General features: G+C 34.7%; 1 long non-coding RNA gene across 1 annotated transcript in view; it reads right to left on the bottom strand.

The window, feature by feature from the left end:
- Positions 1-7,164: 7,164 nt before the first annotated feature.
- LOC129402171 (uncharacterized) overlaps positions 7,165-16,289 on the bottom strand; it is a 101,398-nt gene continuing 92,273 nt past the window's right edge. Inside the window, exons 2-3 of the long non-coding RNA XR_008628579.1 lie at positions 14,475-14,599; positions 7,165-7,296 (exon numbers count right to left, since the gene is read on the bottom strand). This is a non-coding gene — a long non-coding RNA (uncharacterized LOC129402171). The remainder of the gene's footprint in view (positions 7,297-14,474; positions 14,600-16,289) is intronic.

Raw genomic sequence — 16,289 nt, 5'->3', positions numbered from 1 at the left:
TGCTCTAATATTGTTATGAGTGCTTATTTAGCCTATCCTCAGCTTTTAACAATTTGCCTGGTATTAAATTGAGTGTTCAACAAATATTTGTTGAATAAATTAAAAGTTATTGCAAAAGATGTAATACAGATCAACATTGCTTTCACTCCTGTAGATTTAGATCATGTTTTATCAGGCAGTCAAAAAATCAATAGTCAAATCTTTACTTTCAGAATGCAATGAATTTGAAAATAACTTTGTAATTCTAGATCAAGCATATTTGTTGAGCTCTCCATCTCTAAGGTATAAGACCTTGCTCTCTAAGAAAATCTACAAAAGCATATTTTCTCCATAGAATTCAAACACTCCTTAAATATAAAATTCCACATCACAGTTTAATCTTTAATACATGATAATGGGATAGAGATGGGTTCCTAGCTATACTACAATTTCATCTCTCCTATTACAATGTTAATCCAACATGAGAAAATTTTAGGCTGGTCAAAATCAACACTTCTATTAAACAGTATTTCTACTAGTCAATATTTTTCTCATTCAAACATTTACTTTCAGCAATTCTGAAACTCCAGAAATCTAAATATAGGCAACCTCAACTTGAAAAAATTCACAGCTAAAACTAACATATACTCTATGCCAATCTGTGCACCAGCTGTGGATTAAAATGTGCTGAAAAGCAGAACATTATGTCTTTCTTCAATGATCAAATAGTTTCTTGCAGCTTATACAACTCTCCATCTTAACTGGAGGAGGGCATTACGACAAGAGAGGGGGAGAAGAATGTGGATAATTTTGGTTTGAGGTATTCAGAGGAGCTCAAATCCTCCTAATTTATAGTTGTCTCCTGGTTCTTTAAATTAAAACCTGTATGAGAAGTAAATAGAGACAGGGGAGGTGTGGAAGCTGAGTTAGATTCTAGGAAGGAAAGAAAAATATCTTTTTGGCTTTTCTAAATTACTTTTAGATTTACTTCCTGTTTATTTTCTGGAAAAATTTAAAAATATCTATTTAAAGTAGGTTACATATGCAGATCCTATAGAAGTTCTTTCTAAATGCAGAGTTCCATGGAGGAAATGACAGATTAGCCAGAGTTTATAAAATTATTTTAAGTTTTGAAAAATATGAATATATTTTATATTAATATGTATTTATCAATATGAATTCTCATATATTTATTGTATAAAATTGTCATATTTTGTTCTTTTCTAGAATCCCAAGGAACATGAATACTTATCTTATTCTCATTCATTTTAAATAGATTCAACTATACAGAGATAATGTAGTACAAGATGTTTTAAAGAAAGTAAATGCTAATCTGACCTGCTTAATAGATAAATAGATGCAGAGTCTCAAAATAAAAAGGAAAATCTTAAAACTGTTGGTTGAATATTGATACTGAATATTCTCCTAGTAATTTACAGAATGGCTATGTTTTAGTAGAGAATTTTTTCTAGTGATTGAACAACTTTCCTTAACTATATAGCTCCCTAAAGCACACGTTCTGTTGTCTCCTACTCACATGGCAAAACAGAATAGTCACAAGCTTAATCAGAGTTTGCATTACTTCATTTTAATGAACTATAACTTAAATTAGTCACTATAATTCTATAAGGACAAAATACATGTATAAAAATTAGATTATTAAATTAGAAATAGTTATTTTGAGAGTCAAGTAATTCTTATACTTGATAATATAAATTTATTTAATATAAATTTATTTATATCATATAATATAAATTCAATGTTTATGTGAAAATTGTTATATCTCATCACAGGGTTGTTAAGTCCTTGTCAAGGATTAATTAAGTTGAGGAAAACTAATTTAAATAACAAATTTGCATTTAAAATACAATTTTAAAATGATAACCATGAAAATATATGCAATGTAAGTAAAATATTTTCTATATCTAAACAGGATTTTAGAATTTTTAAGTACAGGGGAGTTGGAGGCCAAGTAAAGTTAAAAAATATGGTGACCACTCCCAAAAGTATTGACCAGGCTCTCTGACCAACGGTGCCTGGCCTTGTCTATGTGCATTGGTCAGGCCCAGTGGTCCTGACAGTCATATGACTCTCCACGCAGTTCTCATGGAAACACCCAGGGGTAGACTTCAATGCCTTTCAAATGCCAGTCTAGTGCTACATCCCTATAAGTTATCTCCCTGTCCTTAAAAAGGATTTTATAATTTAAAAATATACTCCCAATTTTAATATCTCATTGTGAACTTGACAACTACTCTGTGAGATTAAAAAAAAGATACTAATAGTCTTAATTTCTAGATGAAAAAATTAGACACAGAAATAGAATGTTTTCACAAGTCTTAAAATTGTTTTTTTCACTTCTTTAAATTTCGAATTGATATACACACATCACTGAATTATAATGAGATAACCAAATAAAAAAGTAGACTCACTTATCATGTATCTTAGCATGATAAAAAGCAAAAATTGATATATTCATTAAAATAATGTGACATGAGCAATCAATTCAACTGAAGCCAAAGCGTGGAAAAAAGGTGGAGGGGAAGAATACATGACTGGAATAAAAAGTGGTTGTCTCTACTCCTTCCTAATACCAGAACTAATAAGAATAATAACAAATAAAGATCTAATTAGAAACCTAAGTGTGAATTTCAGCAAAAGATGTCCAGCAAAAAAGTTAAGAGCAATGCAGTATAGGTTAAGGACCTCTTAATTGCAAACTACAATCAGCCCATTTCAATTGACCTTTCAGTTATGATCAGAGGTTTTGTAAAATAATTTTATTCTGTGACAGAATTTATTATTCTAGCCAACTAAAATTCTCTATACCTAACTTTCTTGCAAAACAATGCATTATTAATATACCATGTCACAGATACCTTTTATGTTCCCATTTTTGCTAGTCCTTTGATAAAGTACACAGCACTCACATTAATAAAACAAATTCAGAGAAAGATCAAATTATCTTTGAAATGAACATTAGAAATAATCTCAAATAACTACTTTTTACATACCAATTTAATTATTAGACATGGCACAGAAATCAGAAACAAACTTTGCAGAATATAGAGAATTTGTTCTGAAAGTAAGAACTGACCAAATTTTGAGCTCAAATAGTTGCAGCCTGAATCATCAGGGGATATAAAAGTCCTGTCTGTTCTTACACTGTTTTTTTTTTTAATTTCACAATATCTCATGGTATCCAATAGATCCACCAGACCCAAAATTCTGAAGGTCACTGAAGAAATGTTAATGTTAACAGTGTAGACATTAGCATACCTATTCCTTATCAGTTTTCCTCAACACCTCACTTAAATAATCAGTTATCTAACAGAAACCCTAGAACAAAATATAGGAGTTATATTTTAATTAAAAGGCAAAAAAAAAGGCAAATCTGTCAGCATGGCTCTCTTAGGAAGTAACAAGGGTAGAAATAATTTAAAAATATGTACCAATGAAGGACAACTCTTAGAGACTGACAGGAAGGCACTAATATGGGAGAAGTGGGTTCTATTCTCTTTGTCCTTTCCAGCCTAAGGAAAAATACAAAAGACATGTTTTCTAAACAAGTGTTTCTAAATGTTTCTAAACCAGTGATTGATTTTTTTTAAATAAAACAACAGATTCAATATTTGATTCTTTCAGTGTTCATTATATCTTGGTGTCCTTGCTACTACAAATATAAAGTTAATCTGAAACTGCCAGGGAACTAGTTGGTTCAAGGATTTCCATGATACGGTCTTTGACACTAGATGTGGCTGAGATTAAGGAGACATTGAAAAGTGAAATATCGACCAAAATTTCTCTGCTAGTATGGACAGGAGTGTTAAGTTACTGAGTGCTGTGTAAAGAGGAAAACAGAGAGGAATACCTTCAGAATCACAAGATTGAAGGATTTGGAGCTAGGAGCCGAGAAGGTATGGTCTGACAGAGCAGGTACCTCCAGGCCTGCAGTTCAGAGAAGATCCAAGATATCCATTCCACTGGACAAGAAGCAGAAATGTGAGAAATGATATACGCATTGTATGAGTTACCTGAATTAATGATGCCCAATAGGATTGCATGTTTTTTCTAAGCTATTCTGATAACTGGAATTGACATGGAAACCATAAAGATGAAATCATGTATCACCTGAGATTCTACTACTTGGTGATAATCACTAGTATCACCATCATATGTTCATTTTCTACCTGTTTTTTATTCCTATTCATAAACTGTTGTAGATAAAAAGAGATATTTTGCTTCAAAGACTGTATGTGCTTATATAATTCTTTTGTCATTTAGTCATTTGTTGTGAATATTTTCTTTTTTTAAAATTTATTTATTATTTTTTAATTAGTGAATCACTGTGAGGGTACAGTTACAGATTGATACATTTTTGTGCTCATGTTTCCCCCATACAAAGTTCGAGAACCCATCCCTTCACCAGTGCCCATTATCCACCACCAGTAAACCCAGCGTCCCTCCCACCCTCCCCAGTCCCATCTAACCCAACCCAAAACTGCCACTATGGCAGGGTATTTATTCCCTTTCATTCTCTCTCTCTGATTAGGTGTTGTGGTTTGCAATAAAGGTGTTGAGCGGCCATTGCATTCAGTCTCTAGTCTACATTCGGCACGCGTCACGCCTCCCCCGCATGACCTCCAACCACATTTTACTTGGTGTTCCCTTCTCTGAGTTGCCCAGAATGAGATACCAGCTTCCAAGCCATAGAGTCAACCTCCTAGTACTTATTTCTACTATTCTTGGGTGTTAGACTCCTAGTCTGTTATTCTATATTCCACAGTTGTGTGCAATCTTTCTATGTCTGTCTCTCTCTTTCTGACTCATTTCACTTAGCATGATACTTTCCATGCTGATCCACTTATATGCAAACTTCATGACTTCATTTTTTCTAACAGCTGCATAGTATTCCATTGTATAGATGTACCAAAGTTTCTTCAACCAGTCATCTGTTCTAGGGCACTCGGGTGTTTTCCAGATTCTGGCTATTGTAAACAGTGCTGCAATGAACATATAAGTGCAGATGTCATTTCGACTATAATTTTTTGCTCCTCTGGGATATATTCCCAGCAGTGGTATTTCTGGGTCAAATGGGAGCTCAACCTCTAGTATTTTGAGAATAGTCCATATTGTTTTCCAAAAGGGCTGAACCAGTCGGCATTCCCACCAGCAGTGTAGAAGGGTTCCTTTCTCCCCACATCCTCTCCAACAGCGGTTGCTTTTGTTCTCTTGGAAGTGTGCCAGTCTCTGTGGTGTGAGGTGGTATCTCATGGTTGTTTTGTTCTGCATCTCTCTGATGATTAGTGATGTAGAGCACTTTTTCATGTGCCTTTTGGCCATTCGTATCTCTTCCTTGGAAAAATTTTCTGTTCATTTCTTCGCCCCATTTTTTGATGGGGTTAGATGTTTTCTTCTTGTAGAGTTCAACCAGTGCTTTATATACCATTGATATCAACCCCTTATCTGATGGGTATTGTGTAAATATCCTTTCCCATTCTGTAGATAGTCTTTGTATTTTGGTCACTGTATCTTTTGCGGTGCAGAAGCTTTTTAGTTTAATGTAGTCCCATTTGTTGATCTCTGTTTCTACTAGATTGCTTAGTTCCATGTCATCTTTGAAGATACCTTTATCTTCAATATCGTGGAGGGTTTTTGCCGACCTTGTCTTCAATGTACCGTATGGTTTGTGGTCTGATGTTGAGGTCTTTAATCCATTTTGATCTGACTTTTGTGCATGGTGTCAGGTCGAGGTCTAAGCCCATTCTTTTACATGTGGTTGTCCAGTTGTGCCAGCACTCTTTGTTAAAGAGGCTTTCCTTGCTCCACTTCACATCTCTTGCTCCCTTATCAAAGATTAGATGATCGTACATTTGAAGTTTTGTGTAGGGATATTCCACCTTGTTCCATTGGTCTTCAGCTCTGCCTTTGTTCCAGTACCATGGTCTTTTAATTGTTACCGCTTTGTAGTAGAGTTTAAGGTTGGGGAGGGTGATGCCTCCCATAATCTTTTTCCCAAGAATTGTTTTAGCTACCGTGGGTGTTTATTGTTCCATATAAATTTCAGGATTGCTTGATCTGTTTCTTTGAAGAATGCCATGGGTATTCTTATAGGGATCGCGTTAAATCTATATAATGCTTTGGGGAGTATTGCCATTTTGACAATGTTTATTCTCCCTATCCATGAGCAGGGGATATGTTTCCATTTCCTCATGTCCTCTTTTACTTTATGGAGTAGCGTTTTATAGTTTTCTTTGTAGAGGTCCTTTACTTCTTTAGTTAAGCTGATTCCAAGGTATTTGATTTTCTGGGGCACGATTGTGAACGGGATTGCTTTTTTCATGTCCCTTTCTTCTGTCTCATTGTTTGCATATAGGAAGGCCATGGATTTTTGGGTATTGATTTTATAGCCTGTGACTTTACTGTACAGGTCAATTGTTTCTAAGAGTTTGTTGTGAATATTTTCTTAGTCATACAAATCCTATACTAGGATATGAAGTTTCTAGGGTCAGGTAAGTCATCTATGGATGTGATAAGCATAGGAGGCAGGTGTAAATTTACATTGCCCATATCATTCAGTGTCTTCCTTAGCATGCTTTAGAGCCCCGTCCTGGCTCTCTACCCAGGAATAACTCCTAGAAAAACTCAAGACATCTGAGACTTATAGTTTCAGGGATCAAAATAAGGTTCACCACAAGCAAAGTAAGTGCCCTACCCACTATATTATCTAGTATTATCTATTTGGCCCAATATGGTACTTTAAACATGGAAAATTTGGGGGTTTTGCTGTATGAACCATGCTTGGACCATAATCACTTTCATAATCTGACAACCTACATCTCCATCATGTCTATGTGATCTGACCTATATCAGAGCCTGTGTCAGGGGGCTGGTGGGGAATGCGAACAAGCAAAAAGAAATCATCTGTTCGGTTGTTTACAACCTTTGAAGTACACATTGGACTTTCTGAACAGCTGTACCAGAGTCAAACATTTCTGTAGCCATTTTTTCAGCCCACCTGTTGTTCTGTTTTCTTCCCAAATGTTCATGTAAGGGTGATGACAGAATATTCTATTTCTGAACTATTTCTCTGAAGACGCATGTGCAAAGGGAGTACCAATGAAAAGACCATTGTATTTTCTGGCCTCTCGACACCCTATATTGAGTTTAATCTGGCATTACCTTACATGGGTCTTCTCACAAAGGAAAGGAATCTTCTCTGGAATTTTGTCACAGTTAATTGGATTATTATTTACTTGGTATGCTTATGTTCCAATTGCTCTGAGACATGCTCTGGTATTTGGAAAGCCCATTTTCCTGTGAAGATTGGAAATATGAAGAAATTAGGGGGGAAAAGAATAAATTCTAACAAATAAGACAAAATTTAAAAGCTGAGAGGAAGAAAACTAAGATAACCAGAGAAATAGTACAGTAGGTACTTGCCTCGTATCCAGCTGTGGAGTTCTATCTCTGGCACAGAATATGATCATCCTGGTCCCACTAGGAGTGGTCCATGATCAGAGAGCCACAAGCAAACCTGGAGAATCACCAACTGTGGGTCAACCTTGCCTCCTCCCAATAAAAGTAGAACACTGAGACCAGGTTTAAAGAGTACGTAGAGTCAGAAGATATTCTCCTGAGGAGGTTACCAGAACTTTATGAATACTTTCATTCCCAGTTATCTCAAATAATTAATTATTCCTCTTACAATTATCCACAGTGCCTAATACATAATAGGCTCAAGTCCTTATAACTTCATTTTGGTCCCACAAATTCCTCTAAAAGACCCTGAAAGTCCAGAGTCCAGTCTTTATTCAAGATATTAATTCAGTTAGACGAGAAGCAGAAATGCGACTTTTCATAAAGTTCTGTTTAGTGTCACCATATCTGGTATTTAAATACTAATTACTAGTGAATGAGTTAAAACTTAAACATGATAAAAATGCTTCTTTCTAGCCTGCAGCTTTGCAGTCCTGCGATACCAACAAGTCTTTGATCTTGGAAACTGTTCAACAGCTAAAGAGATATTTGAAAAAGCAAAACAGGAAATGCCACAGAGAAGTGTGGTTCTTTGATTCTTTTGCAGAAAAACCTTCCCCTCAGTGGTGACAAAATACAGTGAAACATGCCAGAATTTAAGAATCAGCCAGGCCTGGAAGCTGAATTCCAACGCTGCTTCTTGCTTATTGCAGTTACCTAAGGCAAATAACTGAACCACACATGGTGATTTTATTCCATCATCCATGAAACAAGAACACAATGTGCATTTAAGTGCAATTCCAAAGTTAGAAAGACCTAGGTAAAATGCTTAACAATGTTCTCGCACAGTGACATGCTATACATAACTGTTGCTCGCAGTACCTACTAACCTTCACATGTGTGAATCATCCCCGTGTGATGGATTCAATATTCTTATATCATGCACCCCCTTAATCAGAAATGTTAACTAACTTACTCAGGACTGGAATCAAGGTAAGGACTTAACTCAGATAGGTTCATTTGGTTTGGTTTGTATAGTTCATTTTTTTGGGAGTCACACTTAGAAGTGCTAAGACCATCTCTGACTGTGTGCTCAGAAGATACTTCCTGTGGAGCTCAGAGGAGCATGGGGTATCAGGGATCGAATCTGGAACTCCAAAATGTAAAGCAAGTGCTAACAATGTTGAGGTCTTCCTCTAGTTCCCAAGTGATCCCAAAGTGTATTTGGTGTTCTCGAAGTAATTTAAATGTACAATGGCAACTTAGCAGATTCCATAAATGATGTCTCACATGTAAAGTTATGAAAAGTAATATTAGTCTGGTAGGATACTGTATGGTGCAGAATGATTCTAAAATTGAAGGGTGATGGCAAAACAAGAACTAGCACATGAACTTGGCTGCAACTAGGGAACAGGAAGTCTGGGCAGGTAAAGAAGGTAGGTTAGTATGCAGGGTTGGTAGGTAGGGTGTACTATGGGGGATCGCATAGTATACTCTACTATGTATTCATATGCACCCCCTACCAAAAAGAAGCCTAATACAGACTGCTTTTCAAATAGTTTACTTTTTGTGGTGGGGAAATGTATTTTATTCAAGATGAACTGTCTACAGGGAATAATATGCCAACCAGCAAAGTAGGTTGTATACAAGTCAGGAATCTTTTCTTGAGGAAAAAGGCTGGCACCAAAAAAGAAAAAGAAAATAAGTCCTCTGACAAGGAAACTCGCTCCAGCCAGAAGTAAAAATCAGAAACTGTGAAAATGCTCAGGCTTTGGACTAAGCTAGACTGGGAAAAGGAATAAGAAGGAGTGGGCACAATGACACGGATCTCAGTGGGTAAGTTCCTGGGGATCTGGTCACAGGTTTCTTGCCAGCTAAGATTTTGACAGAGCCACTGGAAATACCATCAGTCATGACAGAATCAACTCTTCTCCTGACAGTCTTCATCCCAAGTCCCATCAGACGGGAGGACGGAAGCATTTGGGTATTTCCTAATTTAGTCAAGATATTGCAGAAACTGACAGGAGATTGAGTCTACCTCCACAAGGTTGACTGTTCCTATCTGAAAGTGTTATGGAAATTAAAATAGGGAAAATAAGGAATTAATCATCTAGATGTCTATGTTCTCTAGCATAGGCAGAGATCATTACAAATGGACTTTTAAGCAGGGACTCAGAAGAACACACATCATTCATCTAGTTCTAAATAAAGAGATGATTTGTAGAGGTCTTTCAGCATAAGTTTATAACCCAAAAGTCATATTGGATATAGATCCAGTCATTGCTTACAACTCAAAAATCAATCCCTAGGTATTGCAAAAGGAATAAGAGATAGTTCATATTGGGTTAAAGTCAAAGAAGAAGTCCAAATAAGGAAGATAGAAATATGATCTAAGATTTGAGAACTAAAACCTAGAATTATAGTAGAAAATTCATAATAGGAATAGAGAACCCTTCACTAACACTTTGTTACAAGTTCATAGCTCTCAACCAATTTCACCACTAGTCGAAGAAAACGTTTTACTGACAGAGGAAGCCACAGAGGACATAGAGATGGGTGTGCTTAACGTGAGGATTAAGACCGGTGTGTATCTACATGCTTGACTGGGGAGAGAAGGTGTACCAGCATCTTTCTGTAAAACTTAGTATTAAACATTGTGAAATCACTAAATGGAAATATCATGAACTTTTAGCACATTTTTTCAGGCAATGAACTCATCATTGATTATAAAGATGGTTTCCATCCATGTAACTATGCCCACATATCTTCAGTATGGTACTTCTTAGGATGGACTATGGTAACTAAAGCCAATCCATATAGATGTTTGCCTAAACCAGCTGTCTCTCTGCGAGAGAGAGCCCATAATGATCTTGTGAAGCGACTTATGACAAAGAACAGCTACTGATGCCATGATAATAAAGAGCCTGTAGCTGCTACTATTATAACTACTATATAATTACTGCTACTGTTTATGATAACATTATTGATAACACTATTATTGCTGCTACTGATCATCCTGTTATTATTACTGCTGTTATTAATAATGCTATTATTATTATATCTGTGTTTTTAGCTTTAGTGTACATCTTCTTTATGTTAAATAGAATATATTTCTCATTAAGTAATTCATCCATTTGATTACATTGTAGATGCAGCATGTATGATTTTCACTTAATTTTGCTAAATGGCTTCACTACAACTATTTAACTGATTAATGTTGGCTTTAACCAGATTGCAATGTATATTTTCTAGATTTTAAAATTCATGTTCTATCTATTCTTCTATGCTGTATCTTTATGGGAAATCCTCCTACAACATTCATTTTCATATCATTTTAGTATTTTGTAAGGTAATTCATTTAAAATTATGTTATTTTGAAATTATTGAAAGTTCACAGAAAATGTTTAAATATTTTGTAAATTCTTATATGTCTTGAGAAGGCCAAGAATTTTTTCTGAGATATTCAATAGTAATTTATTAACGTGATTCTCTATGCATTTTTTCCTAGAGTATTCTTCCACATAACCACATGTACTAATCAAAATAAGAAAGCTAATATTCAAATGTTGATATCTTTTTATCCTTAGAGATTATCCAAGTTTTTTTAGATATTTCTATATCTTTTTTTACAAAAATAAAGTTTTTTAACTGGAGCAATAGCACAGTGGGTAGGGCAGTTGCCTTGCACGCTGACGACCCGGGTTTGATTCCTCCGCCCTTCTCAGACAGACCGGCAAGCTACCCAGAGTATCTCGCCCCCATGGCAGAGCCTGGCAAGCTACCCATGGCGTATTTGATATGCCAAAAACAGTAACAACAAGTCTCACAAAGGAGACGTTACTGGTGCCTGCTCGAGCAAATCGATGAGCAATGGGATGACAGTGATACAGTGATACAGTGACAGTGATTGAACTAACAGATATCTTTATTCTTATCAACTGGCATTTCTTTCATTACTCTTATGAATTTTTGAAGAACTAGAAACCAGCTACTTTTTCAAATTCTCTTAGGTTAATTTTGTCTAATATTTTCTTGTTATTAGATTCCTGTTTATGTCTTTCTAAGACTAATAGAAAGGCTAATAAAGCAGGTGTGATACTGTGTTTTTCAGATTTAAATTGGAACACAATTCAGGTTGGTCAGTGAATGATTATATTCACTTTAATCACTGGAAAAGATGGTGTCTGCCAGACTTTTCCTCTGAATTAACCCCTTCAGAGCCCTTTAATAAATAAAAGCATTTATAATGAAGAACATTGAAAAAATTCAAAGTTCCTATCTTTAGCACTTTATTTATTTATGTTTCATATTATATTATTCACTAATATTGTTCATTGTCATTATTTATTTGCTGCCAATGTGATTCCTGATACATAATTTAATCATTATGTGACTCTGTTTTTAGAACAAGAATTATCTTCTGGAGTGATATGCTCCCTGTCTCAGTTTTTGGATCAATCACTTTTCAATTAACCTTGTCTTTAAGAGAAGAATGATACTTAGGTGTTACCATTTGGGTCTACATATTTTTATCATTGTTTTAGTTTTGCTACTCTCAGACACTTTCAGTAAGTAAACAGAGCTAGTGAACTTATTTATAAGTGTTTGTGTGTGAATGCACAGTTTGTATCTGCATTGATGTCTTCCTATATCCAACTATATTGAAAACTTTTTGACTCATTCTATTTTTTTTCTCCTTTCCATATTTGTAACTCTTCCTATACTTGGATTACCTTATTGCCTTAATATCATTACTTATTTGATCAAATTCTTATATTTATTCAGACCCTCATCTATAGTCTAGCACAGAAGGTTTCATCACATGAGTTAATCACTCATTCATGTGAGGCTGCTTCCAGGGCTGTGAAGACCCTACCACTCTCTTAAGTTCTAACACATGTAGTATGGTAACTTATACATTATCAACAGAAGAAAACTATGTTTTTACCTATATAAGGTCTATATTTAATTGTCAGTGCTATAGGGACTGAAACGATAGCACAGTGGGTAGGTCATTTGACTTGCACGCTGCCGACCCAGGTTTGATTCCTCCATCCCTCTCAGAGAGTACAGCAAGCTACTGAGAGCATCCCACCCACACGGCAGAGCCTGGTAACTTCCCTGTGGCGTATTCAACATGTCAAAAATGGTAGCAACAAGTCTCACAATGGAGACATTACTGGTGCCCACTCAAGCAAATCAATTAACAATTGTCACTGAATGACAATACAGTGCTATAGGAAGAGTTAATTTAAAGACTTAATTTAAAGAGTTAAGTTAACTTAAATAGTTTTACTTTGTATTTTAAAGCAATTATTCATTTTTGTGATATGTATGTAATTACAGACGTAATTGCATATGTAATACATATGTTCTGAATAAAGCACTGTATTGTCATTCAAATTCTGCCTATGAGCTCTAATTAGATAGGTGGAAGATATAAGACTAGTGAGTGAATATTTTTGAATTTTTAAAGATTAAAGGAATATATATTAATGATTAAAACATATATTACATGATATATATTCATTCATATAACTATATGGAAAACAGAAGCCATTTGTGACCTGAAAAAAAAAAAAACAAGAGTTTGTGATCTGGTCCTTACAGAAGGAAAAAACTGCCAATCCTGAAATTAGGTATTGTGTGCTTAGCCATATTCATTAAGTTATTTGCCATGAGGTACTAACATAAATGAAGTAAGTTTCTGAATTTCCTAAAGCCTTGGGATTCTGAAAAACTTGTAAGGAACCACTGAAATCATATCTTACAAAAACAGAAATAAAATATAAATTTGTAAAATCATCAGTGAGAACAAAATAAGTCTACAGATAAAATCTAAGTCACCCCACTCCTGGTCTTAGATTAAACATGCCAAGCTCCATTAGGCTCTTATTTGCATGGCCATTAAGAGAAGGCTGGCCTCCAACTCTATTTATTTCAATCAACATCTTCTTATGTAAACTCCTAATGCTTGATTATACAACCACAGAATTAATTGAGTATAACCTCTAATTCAAATTCAACATTAACTCCATTCTTGAACTAAAACATGATTGATTACAAAAATTGCAGAACCCTAGAAGTAGAGTACTTCAAGTGAACTGGGTCATTATTTCTGAGTTACATGCCAAATATTAACAAAGTAGGATGGTCAAATTGCCATCTTTGGACTAATGTAATATCTATTTATTAATGAACCTTGCATATTTTGTTTACTGCTTTAACTAGAAACTTACAAGATCAAATATGTAGAGTCATAACTGCAATTTCTGGACAAGGAAAAGGAAATCTCAGGTGTGTTAATACAAGACTACTGGAAATGCATAGAATTGTGTCCAAAATCCCACAAACAAAGGCATGCCTGACAAAAATTCTTTTCTTAAGCAACACAAGAAAAAGAAAGCTGTGCTCAGCATTGTTTATCAATTCAAGTGCATCAATTCTGTTTTCCACATATTGTGGTTTCCCTGCCTGGGGAAAAAGAAAAAGAGAGAGAGAGAGAAAGAGAGAGAGAGAGAAACCTTTCTTTTCAAAGAAAGGTTTTAAATAGCTGCAGTTGGCTCCCTTCATTTTCTTGTTTTACCCAAGTAGTATCCCAGAAGTTTAGAGGTGCATAAAAGAAAGTTATGTGCATTGAGGGGTGTGGTAGAAAATAAAAAATAAACAATTTCACAGTGTCATAAATTCATATTTCCTATTAGTTTATATTTTCACTTAACAGCTTGGACTGAAAATAATCTGAGTTCCTGGGCAATGTTAGTACTAAATGCCTTGAATAATTCAGGTTTTTATCAGTCTCCTGGGTCTCTCTGGTGTGAGGCTGCTGGAAGCCATATTTGGTAATTCAGAATCTGCAACATGATGATTTTTAATGCTGCAAACTATATAGTGAGCTGGAGTGCTTTGGTCTGGTGAATTGGGAAAGCACCTGTAAAGATATTGGAGGGCATTTGTCTGCTCAATGAACCAAGAGGAGTTCAGTGTATTCTATCCCCATAACGTTGGCATCTTACCTGGCTTTGTGGATTTTTGCTGTCTGTATTCTCCTCCAACGGGGCTAGAAACAGCTCTGACTGCAGTTTTTGTTTCTTTGGCTTAAGAGAGAAATTCTAAAGCAGTTGATGACTTGAATTAGGTCCTATAGAGAATAAAGGAAGACAATTAGCAAAAAAAAATTATATATATTAAAAAATACCTCACTCAACTGCCTTGTCTGCGTAATAACATTGAACATGACTGTCACTCTGAAGACATATTAGCTCATTTAGGTAATTAGTGTGAGCAGCATGTTTCCCTACTTATTCCATTCAATTATAGGGTTCTCACTTTGTCATTACTGGAGTGTCTTAATGTGACTTGTAATTAGTGTAATTACAATCCAATGTTAATTATATCTGCCACTTAGACATAATTTTATATAGTAATGGTCTCTAATCTCAATAACCTTATTATGTTGTTTATTCAAACAGGAATTAAGTCTTCTTTCATGCGTCAAATATGGAGATTACAAAAAAGTACTGCTTGTGTCATTTTGGTAGTTATGACAAGGGAATCTCAGAAATAGCAAAATCATATTTGAGACAATGTCTGCATGTGCAAACAATTACAGCAGTTCTTTCCTGTTTCCAGAAATATGCCGGTGTGTCTCCAAATAACTGTGTAAAGACAATTTCAGTCTTTACTTGCTCATCAGTTCTGAGAAGAACTAATGTGTGTATATCTAGGAGAAACCTATTAGATTGGCTCAGGTTATTAGTATACCAAATACACTCATTGTTGACCATTTAATGGACAATTGCTCTGGGTAACTATCCATTGTATCCAATGTAATATCACATCACATTTGAAGAGCACATTATCTTTTTTTAAAGTGCTTTTAAATATGTTATTACAGTTAATCCTAAAAACAACTTAGTAGAAATAGCATGGCAGGTATAATATTTGAATAGATTGAAAAAAATAAGTGATATTTGCCAGCTTCACTGAGCTGCTAATCAAAAGGCAATTGAGCAGAGCAGTTAATAGTATGGGCTCCACAGTTAAGTTTTCTAGATTTCGAATCCTGGGAACTTTATTTAGAAGTTGAACATCCTGAAGCAAGTCATTTAACCTCTCTATTGGTTAGTGTCTTCTGCATAACAGGAATAGCAATGCCTGTCCTAGAGGATGGTTACAAAGATTAAAGGAGCAAGGAATAAGTCACAACAGTATTTTGGGTAAGACTAAAAACTAAATATATCTTGCAATTGTTATTATTTTCAAAAACATCTTCATCTATTCATTTATATCTGCTTTTGTTCCCCCATAAGCCATATAATTTCTTGTTAATAGTTTCTCATGCTAATAATTAAAGGTTTGGTCTGTGAATACTGAATGTTTTTGTACACATATAGTATATCCAATTAGAAATAAACTGTTCAAAGACTATTTATTAATGCTAAATGAATTCTTTAGCTCAATCAGTTATAAAAATAATGTAATACCATGAAATTCTAAGGGAAAAATTCAGTTGTGGTTTAGTATTGTTCTATAAAAGCAACAATACTTTATATTTCCGATATGCAGTGTGTTATTTTATCCTATAATAGCTGTTCATTTCGCTTCAAAAAATTGTGGTGGATTCAGTAAATCTTACACACATATAGAAACGTTTCAATATACTCCTGAAGTTTTATTAATCTTCATTGTATACTAAAAATGAGACATCACAGTGGAAATAAAATTTAAATTATTAAATAAAAATAGACAAAAATATTTAAGTATTCCTAATATAAAGAGTTACAAAACTTTTAGTGTTGTTCTGATGGATCTAATTTTCTATATGTTTT

Source organism: Sorex araneus, chromosome 1 (assembly GCF_027595985.1).
Source record: "Sorex araneus isolate mSorAra2 chromosome 1, mSorAra2.pri, whole genome shotgun sequence".
Taxonomy (NCBI): Eukaryota; Metazoa; Chordata; class Mammalia; order Eulipotyphla; family Soricidae; genus Sorex; species Sorex araneus.
This window is presented reverse-complemented; position numbering and strand designations above follow the sequence as displayed.